The sequence below is a fragment of the Theropithecus gelada genome, chromosome 17, assembly GCF_003255815.1.
Source record: "Theropithecus gelada isolate Dixy chromosome 17, Tgel_1.0, whole genome shotgun sequence".
NCBI classification, from domain to species: Eukaryota; Metazoa; Chordata; class Mammalia; order Primates; family Cercopithecidae; genus Theropithecus; species Theropithecus gelada.
Genome location: NC_037685.1, coordinates 91,475,462 through 91,489,251, shown reverse-complemented (window position 1 = coordinate 91,489,251; position 13,790 = coordinate 91,475,462). Strand labels below are relative to the sequence as shown.

At 36.6% G+C, this 13,790-nt stretch overlaps 1 pseudogene; it reads left to right on the top strand.

The window, feature by feature from the left end:
* Positions 1–6,425: 6,425 nt before the first annotated feature.
* On the top strand, positions 6,426–8,770 carry LOC112610707 (annotated as a pseudogene).
* The last annotated feature ends 5,020 nt before the right edge of the window (positions 8,771–13,790 follow it).

The following is a 13,790-nucleotide window of genomic DNA, read 5'->3' as shown; positions in this document are numbered from 1 at the left end:
ATAGAAAAGATTTATTCCTCTGCTTATTCAATTTCTACATACCAGAGACTTGGTGTTAGGAATATAATAGCAGAGGAATAAACACATGATGTTGCCATCAGGGGATTTAAAGTCTAGGTGTAGAAATAGAAAACAAACAATTAAATTGATAAACAAGGTTATTTTGGATCAAGGAGAAACCAATAAAGAAAGCAAGGTGCTATGATCAAGAATGAGGCCTGCATCCATGCACAGCTCTGCTCGTGAGTTGCTTCCATCCTGAGTTTCAAGCTGTTAGCAGGCAAGGGGCCTAAGTTATCTTTTCTCGTGACCTGATTTCCTTTGGGAAGGGATCTTTGAGAACACGTTTTCCCTGTGGTAACTAGGGGAAAGAAGTAAATGTGGGAGACAGGGAGGTGTATGTTTTCTGCGAGAGCCCAGAAACTGACCACCGAACCGTAAGGCTCGGTGACCACTCTGCCACTTACTACCTCTGTGACATTGAATATTTTATAAAATCCAGATTTCTTAAGATATGGTGTTATTGATATCTGTCATAGAGTTGTTTTGAAGGTAAATATATGTAGAAAAATGTCCACCACAGTATCAGTCCTGGAGCAGGGCTCTTGTGTGCCAAGCATGGCCCCTCTGGATTGAAAAGGGAAGTGAAAATATTAAAGTTGCCCAAATGAGTCACAGATAATAGAAAAGATTTGTTTGTACATAGAATCTTAGCTTCTTAGCAGCAATGTGAGTGGCACTGCTTGTGTGCCACATTAGAAGAGGGAGATTCAGAGTGAGGGAGGGGCATGGAGCCCTTCCACGTGGAACCAGTGTGGCAGTGATTCACAGAGTAATCAAGGCATGCAGCACTGTGAGCAGCTGGAACACCACCCTGGGCACAGCCAGCGCTGTTGTGGCCACCCTGGGACTCCACTGACAGCTATGCCCAGAGAACAGCACCTAGGGAGTGAAGGAAATGACAAGAGGGAGGGCTGCCATGAGCTTCTGTTAAACAGCACCTCTCCTTCCAACCGTGTACCTGTCAGGGCTGTGATTTTGACAGGAGGGTGCTCATACTATAAAGAGGCAAAACACAGGAAAGAAATTTTAATTTAACACAAAATTACCATTTGCCATGGTTGTGTCCCCCAAAGTTCATGTGTTAGAGACTTAATCCTCAATCCCCAATACTTAATCCCTCAACAGTGTTGAGAGGTAGGAACTTTAAGAGGAGACTGCATCACAAGGGATCTGCCCTTAGAATAAATTAATGCTACTACCACAGGAGTGGGGTTTTTTTAACCACAAGAGTGGGTTTGTTCTAAAAGCAGGTTCAGACCGGGCAAGGTGACTCATACTTGTAATCCTGGCACTTTGGGAGGCTGAGGCAGGCAAATCACTTGAGGTCAGGAGTTTCAGACCAAACTGGCAAACATAGTGAAGCCCCATCTCTACTAAAAATATAAAAATTAGCCAGGCGTGGTAGTGCACGCCTGTAATCCTAGCTTCTCGGGAGGCTGAGGCAGGAGAATCACTTGAAACCAGGAGGTGGAGGTTGCCGTGAACCTAGATCACACCACTGCACTCCAGCCTGGGTGACAGAGTGAGACTCAGACTAAAAAAAATAAAATAAAGTAACAAAAAATAAATAAAAGCAGGTTCAACCCCCTCTTGACCTCTCTCACCTTCTCTCACCCTCCCTCACCCCTGTGATGCCTTTTTCCATGTTATGACACAGCGAGAAGACCCTCACCAGATGCCGGCTGGCCCCTCAGTCTTGGACTTCCCAGCCTCCAGAACTGTGAGAAATAAATTTATTTTCTTTATAAAGTACCCAGTGTCTGTTATTCTGTAATATCAGCACAAAACAAACTAAGATGCCAGTATTATGTGCCTGGCCAGTATTAGTCACTGTCGTAGACTTTTTTGTACGTATATTAACTTTCAAAACAACCCTGTGATAGACATCAATAACTCCATATTTTAGATAAGAAATCTGGGATTCATAAAATCACCCAGGATCACAGAGCTATTAAGTGGCAGGGCAAATATTCAAACTGAAGCTTTCTGCCTTCAACACTAGGGTGTGAAAGAGTCTGAAAGTGTTTTTTAAAGTAGTAACACAACATCATTAGAAGTTCTCCTTTATTTAAACATTTAGACCCATGTTTCCAGCCTCTGTCAGCTCTCAACTTATACCTTAAACATTCAAAAATTAAACAATAATGATTTGTTTATTATTTTTTCTCCCTCACTCCCTGGTCTCTCTCCTCTCCCCTGCATTCAATGAGGATCAAGGCTTTGGTCTGAGTTCACTTTCCATTTTAATTGCCTTTCACAGAATAGATGGTTATAAAACGTAGCAGATAGATGTGCATGTTTTCTGGTCTGGCTCTATCTATCAAGAAGCCACTTCTCACCATGTGGCCACTTGACTCAGTCTACAAAGGGTATGCAATTACTTTTACCTTCCATGAGATCCAAAGGTCCCTACATGAGTAAAATCTAAATAAAAATTTCTCTGTTTGTCTTGTTTCCTCAATCTTTTCTGATTTTTTTTTAACACTTGGTTGTTTGCTCGGTATCTAAAGTACCCCATGCCATTTCTGTGTTAATACCTTTAAGGTCTGAACTTGAGCTTAAGGATGCCATTAAGAATGCACTTCTTGCTACAATCGTATTTTATATTCCCCTAACAAGTCTGAAGTTTTGAATACAAAGGATTATAGACATTACCAAGTTATTTTTAAAGATTGCATTTATATTATTCACAATATTTTTGCCAGAAACACATCTTACAATGCAGAGAAACTGGAGATTATATTAAGACAGTTATTACAAAAAAGGCTGAATGTTACATAAAAGAAAAATGTCAATTTGCAGTTGATTTTTAGTAGTTACATCATGTTTCTACACTTGATGCCTGATACTTAAAATGTATTCCCTTGCTCCTGTGTAATAGATTTATGGATGATGGTGATGATAAGCCTCATAAACATCAGATAAATTACTGAATACCAGAGGGATAAAACATTGTTGGTTAAGAATTAGTATATACAGCACAATTCACAATACCAAAGACATGGAATCAACCCAAATGCCCATCGATGATAGACTGGATAAAAAAAAAAAAAAAAAAAAAAAATGTGGGCCGGGCGCGGTGGCTCAAACCTGTAATCCCAGCACTTTGGGAGGCCGAGAGGGGTGGATCACGAGGTCAGGAGATCGAGACCATCCTGGCTAACACGGTGAAACCCCATCTCTACTAAAAAAAAAATACAAAAAACTAGCCGGGCGAGGTGGCGGGCGCCTATAGTCCCAGCTACTCGGGAGGCTGAGGCAGGAGAATGGCGTAAACCCAGGAGGCGGAGCTTGCAGTGAGCTGAGATCCGGCCACTGCACTCCAGCCTGGGCGACAGAGCGAGACTCCGTCTCCAAAAAAAAAAAAAAAAAAATGTGGTACATACACACCATGGAATACTATGTAGCCATTAAAAAGGAATGAGATCATGTCCTTAGCAGGGACATGGATGGAGCTGGAAGCCATAATCCTCAGCAAACCAGTGCAGGAACAGAAAACCAAACACTGCATATTCTCACTTACAAGTGAGAGCTGAACCATGAGAACACATGAACACTGGGAGGGGAACAACACACACTGGGGCCTGTCAGGTGGGCAGGGGAGGGTGAACATCATGATAAATTGCTAATGTATGTAAGGCTTAATACCTGGGTGATGGGTTGATGAGTGCAGCAAACCACCACAGCACACGTTTACCTATGTAACAAACCTGCATGTCCTTTACATGTATCCTAGAACTTAAATTTTTTAAAAACAGAATTAGTATAAAGACATAAGAACAGGGCAAATCCTCTGTCTTCAGGAGAATATGTTGAACCAACATACCAGATCATCACCAGTAAACACCTATTTGTCACAAGAGATTCATCCTGAAATTAGCAATGTTTGCTTTTCTTTAAATACTTGAAAATCATTTCAAAAGTCTGAGTGGATTAGTAGCAGTTAGTGCATCTGCAAAAAGCTCTTAGAAGGAAAGATAATATAAACAAAATTGACTCAGGAGTTGAACAAAAGCAATAAAAGCTTTTCTGGAAAAGTCAGTCATGTGCCATCTCCAGAAATGTTTTACATGCCTCAATGTGAGCATGCCCCTGGAAGCTGATGCATTGAGGCAAAATGTATGCAAACAACCCAAAGTCTATATTTTGGGACAGTTAACTCATACACTGGGCAGCCAGCGGCCACAAGACTCAGAACCTGACTCTAGCTGACATTCAAGGCAATCACTTAGCTCCTCTCTCGCCTTCATCTCTCATGTGCAACCCTAAGGAATTTCAGGCCTACCTTAGTCCATTAACTTCCTTACCTCCTGCTTCCTTAGTCATGGATGTAGAATTAGGCAGAAGTCCCTACAGTATATACAGATACATATGTATATATGTGTGTGTGTGTATATATATGTATATCAATGCAAAATACATTTTATAAATGCTTATGTTTTAGAAGTGATACCTATAAGTATGTAAGTATAGATATACATACTAAAAGTATATTTTAGTATTCAGTTAACATGTGCATAATTATAATAGATTGAGTTTAAAAAGCAGCTAATACCTGTCATTTTCTTTTCAGAATGTCAGGTATTAGTAAAGTCAGCAGTTCTGCGAACATGCTGTTTCTGTTGTTAGTTTTATGGCTACTTTACCTGCAGAAAAGTGGCTGGCACAAAGTGAAAGCTCAAGAAACACTAGGTCAAAAGGAATGGCATAGGGGAAACACTAGACTTGCAGATAGAATGTCTACATTCAAGTTTGAACTAATTCCCTTCAAATCTTTCCAAACTGTAAAATGGGAATAATATTCCCTCACTTGGCTCTACTTTCCCCATAGAGATCTCCATGATAGTAATAGTAACAGTTTCAGTAACAGTAATTATATCTGTACAACTGGCTTCAGTAGAAGGAACAGTAGTAATAAGTGGAAATTATTTTTACTATAAACATTATATTGGAATGGATTCATTGATTCGTTCATTCCATTGTACCAGGAACTACATAATTGGCTAAATACACAGAGAGAAGACAGAATTACTATCCCAGGTAGGGAGGGTCATCACCTAGCTGGGGAAAAACATATTGCATGGCAATGGGATAAATGTTTGTACATATGGATTTACCTGAATGTTTTCTCTTCGTTTCTTGTCAATGTGAAATGTTCCACCATAATTTTCTGGGAAATAAAACTAGCCTTTTCAACGTATCCCTTTTTCTTACTATCTAAACTGGAACAAGTTTCTTTTCTTGGATAACTATTACTTCCTCTCTTATTAACCTAGGTCTTCTTTTTAACAAACTTTTCATTGATTCACTTGGTATGTACCAAACACTTTGCTAAAGCTCAGATTTCAAAGATAAAAGAGTCTTACTTTCAAGCAAAGAATTTTCCCCATTTTCGGGAAAGCAATAAAAAAATCCAAAGTGACCACTTTGAAGATAGTTATAAGCTCACTTTGTGAATGAAGTCTCAGTATCGAGGGTAAAGTGCTAGGGTATCTAAGACTTACCTTCAAATAGTATAGCAAAAAAACATGTATTTATGCATAGTGAGAGAAAGCAAAGAAAATTTATAACAGTTGAATGCAACAAATATAAGTTCATTGTTTTATTATTTCAATTTTTCTGTATGTTTGAAATATTTTCTTATAAAAAGTGGAGGAAATGAACAAAAGATTCAATAGAGTCAGATTACTTTGGGTTACAGTATGGTTCCAGAACTGTCCAGCAGTATGAGCTGGACCTCATATGAGTTATTAACCTCCCAAGATCTCAGTCTTCTCATTGTTAAATGAGATTTTACATGCCAGAGTGGGTTCTTCTGCACATTAAATTAGATAATTCATGTAAAACATGTAACACAGTCCTGATGCTTAAAAGAATAAAACAAATATTAACTACTATTATTTTATTTGTAAAAGAATACTTCAGCCAGGCATGGTGGCTCACGCCTGTAACCCCAGCACTTTGGGAGGCTGAGGCAGGTGGCTCACAAAGTCAGCCTGGCCAAGATGGTGAAACCCTGTCTCTACTAAAAATACAAAAGTTAGCCGCGGTGGTGGCGGGCACCTGTGGTCCCAGCTACTCGGGGGACTGAGGCAGGAGAATTGCTTAAACCCAGGAGGCAGAGGTTGCCGTGAGCTGAGATCATGCCACTGCACTCTAGCCTGGGTGACAGAACAAGACTCCATCTCAAAAAAAAAATCTGTGAAATGATGTGGAATTTAAAATATGGAGATCAGGAAGATGGCGTTTCCAGGAATAGTAGAAAGTGTATTTCCCGAGAGGTAGGCAAGCTTTGGAGCAGCATGGCTCTGAGGGTATATACTAATCTCTGGTGGTTTTAATCCAGAGTTCTAATGGGTCCCATGACTGGCGAGGACAAGAGACCAAGCTTGGGGCTTAGAGAGTACAAAATTTTAGATCAGAGACAACTGAGTGAAGCTGGGGCTTTTGTAAAGTGACATCATCAATATGCAATCTAAAGAAAAGCCCTGTTGGACAATGAGAGATAAGGAAGATTCTTGCTTATATCCACCTACCTAGTGAGTCAAGTGAGGCTCTGGGTGGAGCCCATATTCACAGGCATTTAGAACCAGAAGTTTTATTTCTGTATAGTTGAAAGTCTATTTGAAAATGAACTCAAGTCAGTAGCATCCTCTAGCATCTGGCAGAAGCAAACACAATCTTAAGGAAGGGAAGGCACATTAAGTCCAAACTTCAAAAAACTCCTAGATTCCATGGAACATAAATTCACAATCAAAACTAATAAAATACATAAGGACCAAGGAAACATGGACAAAAGTCAACCACAACAACCAGCTACAGAATCAGACTCACAAAACTTGTTAAAATAAATTTAATAAGCTTGTTAAAATAAATTCAATACATTTTAAGAATTAGGGGTATTAAAAGTATGACAGTGGAACAAGATACTACAGAAATACCCAGACTTTTGAAAGAACACAACGTTTTACTGCTAGAAGCGAAAATCTAAAAAATGAAAAATATTACAAATTAAATGGAGATACAGCATAAAAACTAATGAACTGAAACAGATCTGAAAAAAATTACCCAAAACTTAATATAGACAACCAAAGAAGTAGAAAGTATAAAATTTCAGATGGAAAGAATAAAAGGAGTGGATATTGGCAATATTCAAAGAGAAAACGACTGGAAAGTTCCCATAATTAATAAGATGAATCCTTAGACTCAGAAACAATGTATTGTAAGCAAAAATAAGAAATAAATCTACATTATATTGTAACTGCAGAACATCAGAGACAACAAGACTATCATTTAAAATTTCAACAATAGAAGCCAGACGAGAGTGGAATTATATATTTAATGCTAGATTAAATAATAAGAAAACTATACAGCTCTTATAGATTCATAACTAAAAATAAAATAATTAAGGTAAGAAAACTTTTTCAAAAAAGTCAGATGAGAAAAAAATTGGGAGTATTTATGCCAACAGAAACACCAAGAAAATTCCAAAAGAGTAATACTCCATGGCATCTACACCTATGGTTTTGAGAAGCCCTCGTCATTCAGCAGCGAATCATTCTACCTTGTATGAAGGGTTATGATGTGATCACTCAAGCCCAATCTGGGACTGGGAAAATGGCCACATTTGCCATATCAATTCTGCAGCAGATTGAATTAGATCTAAAGGACACCAAGGACACCCAGGCCTTGGTCCTAGCACCCGCTCAAGAATCGGCTCAGCAGATAGAGAAGGCGGTCATGACACTAGGAGACTACGTGGGTGCCTCCTGTCATGCCTGTATTGGGGGTACTAATGTGTGTGCTGAGGTGTAGAAACAGCAGATGGAAGCTCCCCATATCATCGTGGGTACCTCTGGCCATGTGTTTGATACGCTTAACTGGAGATACCTGTCTCCCAAATACATCAAGATGTTTGTGCTGGATGAAGCTGATGAAATGTTAAGACATGGATTCAAGGACCAGATCTATGACATATTCGAAAAGCTCAACAGCAGCACCCAGGTTGTTTTGCCCTCAGCTACAATGTCTTCTGATGTGCTTGAGGTGACCAAGAAGTTCATGAGGGACCCCATTCAGATTCTTGTTAAGGAAGAGTTGACCTTGGAGGGTATCTGCCCATTCTACATCAACATGGAATGAGAGGTAGAAGCTGGACATACTGTGTGACTTGTATATAAACCCTAACTGCCACCCAGGCAGTCATCTTCATCAACGCCCAAAGGAAGATGGACTGGCTCGCTGAGAAGATGCACACTCGAGATTTCACTGTCTCTGCCATGCGTGGAGATATGGACCAAAAGGAACATGATGTGATCAGAGGGAGTTTCATTCTGGCTCTAGCAGAGTATTGATTACCACTGACCTGTGCCAGGAGATATTGATATGCAACAGCTTTCTTTAGTCATTAAATATGACCTTCCCACCAACAGGGAAAACTATATCCACAGAATCAGTTGAGGTAGATGGTTTGACCGTAAGGATGTGGCTATTAACATGGTGACAGAAGAAGACAAGAAGACTCTGAGACATCGGGATCTTCTACAACACCTCCATTGAGGAAATGCCCCTCAATGTGGCTGACCTCATCTTGGGGGCTGTCCTGCTACCTAGCCCCAGCCAGCGTTCAACCTTGGGGGCTGAGGAACAGCAGGAGGGTGTAGGGAAGGGAGACAAGGAATGGATATCTTGTCATTTTTTTCTTTAAATGTCACTTTTTGAGGCAAAAGATAAAAGTTTTAAAACATTAAACACATAAATTTATTACCATGTTTGTGGGCAAAAATAAACAATATTATAAAAATTAATCTTTCCAATATATTCTGTAGATTCAACACAATGACAGTAAAAGTCTACCAGTGTATTTTCTGAAATTTGCAAATGTGATTCTGAAATTTAAATATAAATAAAATTTCTATAAATTTTATATAAAATTTCTATAGAAGATCAATGATCTAAGACTATCTAAAACACCCCTAACAGAAAAAAATATTTGAAATGTTTGTCCCCCCTGGATATTTATTTAGTATAAACCTGTAGTAATTTAGTTACCATGATACTGACACAAGAAACAAACTAATGAAACTGAATAGAGAGCCCAGAAATAGGCCATGTGTATGTTAATACCTGATACAAAACAGTGCTACCCACTACAGCTAATGAAGAAAGAATGGACTGAAAAACAAATGATTGCAACTCATATGGGGAGAAAAATTGATTCAAATACCCACTTTACTATTCACAAAAATCAATTACAGATGGATCAAGAACTTAAACATAAAAGGTACAACTTTTAGGAAAAAATATCAGGGGATATCTTATGGCTTCAGTGTAAGGTAGAATTTTGCTTAAAAGGCTCAAAAAATGCAAACTAAAGAAAAAGAAGAGTGAATCAAACTGCATTTATAAGAATTTCATTCCAAAAAGCTGACAACTCACAGACACACACACACACACACATCTCCCAAAAAGGCAGTGAAAAACAAGCCACAGACTATAAGATACTTGCAACATCTGTAATTGTTAAAAGCTTAGTATCCAGAATATATGCAGAATGTCCATAAATTACTAAGAATAAGACAAATTACCCTATATTAAAAAATGGTCAAAATATATTAGTGGGCATATCAGAAAAGGAAGCACAAGTGGCCATTAAACATGTAAAAGAAATTCACACTTTATTAATCAAGAAAAAGCAAAGTAAAACCACAATAGTACATCATTTTATTCTAATGAAATTGATAAAAATGTAAATGCACTGGCTAAGATGTAAAACAAAAGAAATTTGAAGACATTATTAGCTCAAGTTTAGGTTAATACAATTTGTAAAATATTTTGGCATTATCTTTTAAAGTTGAATATATGCATGCCTCATGATTCTGCCATTTTATTTGCATATGAATCTTAGAGAAGCTGTTATATATGTTCACCAAGATATACCTAAAAATGTTCATGAGTATTATTTGCAATACCAAAAAACTGAAAACACAACTGTACAAGAGTAGAATGAAAAAATGAATTGTGTTACATTTATGCAACAGTATATGACACAGCAGTAAAAGTAAATAAACCACACCTACATTCATCAATATAGGTGAATCTCAAAAGTTATGTTGAGGGAAAAAAGCTAAACATAAGAATATATATAGTGTGATTCCATTTACACACAGGTCAAATGTATAATCAGACTAATATTACTCAGGAAATCATACCTATGTTGTAAATGCATTTTTAAAAAGCAAGCCAAGATATTAGCAAAATTGCAGAATAGGAAGCTCTAAACTTTCCTTTTCCCCACAGACACATCAATTTTAAAGCAATACATGGATCAATTCCCATTGTGAGAAATCAAGAAGCTAGTTGACACTACAGCGAGCTTCAGATTAGAACAAGCAAAAGAAAGAATCACCAAACTAAAAGATGGGTCATTTAATATTATCTAGTCAGAGAAGCAAAAGAGCTTGAGGGACTTAAAGGACATCATCAACTGGACCATAAAAAGTACAGGAGTTTCAGAAAGAGAAAAGAGAACGAACCAGAAGCTTATTCAAATGAAATAATGACGGAAGACAACCCAAATCTTAAGAAATTGATCTAGATTTATAAAGTACAAAATATCCAAAATGAGATAAATCTAAAAGAAATCCACACCAGAACATGTTATAATTGAATTACCAAAAGTCAAACACAAAGAATTTTGAAGGAAGCAATAGAAAAGCAACTTTTACATCCATGAGAACCTTCAAAAGAATATCAACAAACTTTTCAGCAGAAACCTTGCAGCCCATGAGACAGTGGAATGATATACTTAAAATTCTTGAAAAATCCTGCCAATCAAAAAGAATATACCTGGCAAAACTATCCTTTAAAAATGAAAGGGATATCAAGACTTTGCCAGACAAACAAAAGCTGAGGAAGTGCATCACCACTAGACCCGCCTTATAACTAGAAACACAATAGCACAAGAACGTGTAAAACACATTGGTAAAAGCAAATATATAAACCTATACAGAATCCTATATTACTGTAACAGTAGTGAATACGTCCCTTTTTTTTTTTTTTTTTTTTTAAGACAGAGTTTTGCTCTTGTTGTCCAGGCTGGAGTACAGTGGTGTGATCTCGGCTCTCTGCCCATCTTCCAGGTTCAAGTGATTCTCCTGCCTCAGCCTCCCAAGTAGCTGGGATTACAGGCGCCCACCACCAACACAGGTAATTGTTTGTATTTTTAGTAGAGATGAGGTTTCACCACATTGGCCAGGCTGGTCTCAAATCCCTGACCTCAGGTGATCCACCTGCCTTTACCTCCCAAAGTGCTGTATTATAGACATGGGCCACCACGCCTAGCCAAGTCACTTTTAATTCTAGTATAAAAGGTAAAGATAAAAGTATTAAAATAACTATAGTTTTAAAATATGTTAATGAATACAAAGCATAAATAAATGTAAGTAGAGACATCAATAACAAAGTGTAGTGGGGTGAGAAGTAAAAATATAGAGTTATTGTATGCAATTGAGGTTATCAGCTTAAAATAGACTGTTCTATTTTAAGTTCAGTTCTTTCCTATAAATGACTTTAAATATAAATAAGTTAAATTCCGTAATCATGTAGAATAGGTGAATGATTAAAAAAAAAAAAAAAAAACAAGATCCAACTATATACTATCTACAAGAGACTCACTTTAGATTTATGGACCAATACATAATGAAAATGTATTGATGAAATGAAATGAAATCATTTCATGAAGGGATGAAAATGAAGGGATGGAAAAAGATGTTTCATAAAAATCATCTAAAATTGAGCAGGAGTGATTATATTAGTATCAGAAAAAAATAGACTAAGTCAGAAACTATCACAGACAAAGAAGGATATTACATTACAAAACTGTCAGTTTTCTAGGATAATATTACAATTATAAATATATAGAAACCTGACATTAACACACTTAAATGTATAAAGAAAACACTGGCAGAAATGAAGGGAAAAATAGATGGCAATATAAAAATAGAGACTTCAATGCCCCACTCTCAATAAAAACATCCAATCAAAAAACCAGTAAGGAAACAACACACTTGAACTATTGCTTTAGACCAAAGGAATCTAATAGACATATATAGTGCATTCCACTCAATGGCAGCAGACACCCTTCTTCTCAAGTGCACATGGATCTTTCTCTAGGAAAAATTATGTCTCAAATATATATTAAACTTAAAAAGATTAAAATACCAAGGATCTCTTCTTACCCACAATGGACTAAAACTACAAATCAATAGAAGAAAAATTGAAAAATGCAAAAATATGTGGAAATAGAACAACACACACTCAAACTACCAGTGGGTCAGAAAATAAATCAAAAGGAAAATTAGAAAATATCTTGAGACAAAGAAATCACAACATATCAAAACCCATGGGATGCAGCAAAACAGTGAGAGAGAAGTTTATAGCAATAAATGTACATACAGACAATGAAATGGAAGAAACAGCCCAGGAATAAATCCACGTATATAGTCAACTGATTTTCAACAAAAGAGCCAAGAATATACAATGGGAAAAGGACAGTCTTCTCAATGAAAGAAGCTGGAAAAACTAGATGTCCATTAAAAGAAAAAAAAAGAATGAACTCCAAATAACCTAACTTTATGTTTGAGGGAACTAGGCAGGGAGAAGGAACAAACTAAGCCCAAAAGTAGCAGATAGAAAAATAATAAATATTAGACAGGAATTTATGAGAATAGAGAAACAATAGAAAAAAATCAATGAAACTAAGTTTTTTGAAAAGATAAAATTGACAAATCTTTAAACTAAGAAAAAATTCAAATAAAATCAGAAATAAGAGAGGAGACATTACAACTTATGTTACAGAAATAAAAAGGATCGTAAGAAACTACTATGAACAATTATATACCAAACAACTGGATAATCTAGAAGAAATGGCAAATTCCTAGAAACATATGACCTACCAATACTGAATCATGATAGAAAATCTGAACAGATCTGTAACAGAAAGAATCTGAACAGATCTATGTAAGGAGATCGAATATGTAAATTTTTTTAAAAAGCCTCCCAATAAAGAAAAGCCAAGGATCAAGAACAAAGCAAGGATGCCCACTCTTACCACTTATAGTCAACATAGTATTAGAAGTCTTAACCAGAGTAATTCCACAAGTAATAAAAACCATCTAAATCAGAAATGAAGGAATAGAATTATTTCTGTGTGCAGATAACGTGATCTTATATATAGGAAACCTCAGAGACTTCATATACACACACACATGCTCACAAATATGCACACACATTCATACACATGTTATAACCCATAAGTGAACTCATTAAAGTTGCAAGGTATAAAATCAATATATAAAAATCAGTTGTGTTTCTATATAGTAACAATAAACTGCAAAAGAATTGACAGAAACAATCCCGTTTACAATAGCATCAAAGGAATAAAATAGGAATAAATTTAAAGGGTTGAAAGACATATACTGACTACAAAACATTGTGAGATAGAGAAGACAAAAAATGAAAAGACATTCTGTGTTCATGAACTGGAAGACTTAAGTGTTCATATTAACCAAAGCAATCTACAGATTCAATGTAATCTATATCAAAATCTTAATGGTAGTTTTCATAGAAATAGAAAAAAATTCTAAAATCCTTATGGAACCACAAATGAGTAGCCAAAACAATCTTGAAAAAGAACAAAGCTAGAGAAATCATACTTCCTGATTTCA